This window comes from Alligator sinensis, unplaced genomic scaffold (genome assembly GCF_000455745.1).
Source record: "Alligator sinensis unplaced genomic scaffold, ASM45574v1 scaffold688_1, whole genome shotgun sequence".
Taxonomy (NCBI): Eukaryota; Metazoa; Chordata; order Crocodylia; family Alligatoridae; genus Alligator; species Alligator sinensis.
In genome coordinates, this window is record NW_005843754.1 from 14,852 (window position 1) to 15,166 (window position 315).

At 58.1% G+C, this 315-nt stretch overlaps 1 protein-coding gene across 2 annotated transcripts in view; it reads right to left on the bottom strand.

Moving 5' to 3' along the window:
- Positions 1-315, bottom strand: part of LOC102367929 (zinc finger protein 420-like) — a 17,968-nt gene that overhangs the window by 11,230 nt on the left and 6,423 nt on the right. The gene's annotated exons all lie outside the window — the stretch shown is intronic.

Genomic DNA, 315 nt, shown 5'->3' on the forward strand with positions numbered 1-315 from the left:
CACCCACCCTCCTCCCATGCCCCATATACACCCATCCATACACACACCCACAGCCCACCACAAATTCCATACCCACACACCCATGCTCCTTAGGGGTGCACTGATAAGAGATTTTGGGGGATCCCATTGCTGTGTGCACCCTGGGATGATGTGGGGGGCAACAATGCATTTGCTCCTGGATCCACAGTTAGCACTCTGCAATGGTAGCACAGGTTAGGCCTCCTGTTTCCAGGTCCTGTTGGCACTCTGGCCATGGAGCTTTACTGACAGCAGAGTTGGGGGGGGCGGGGGGGGGGGGCCGCACAACCCACCGGT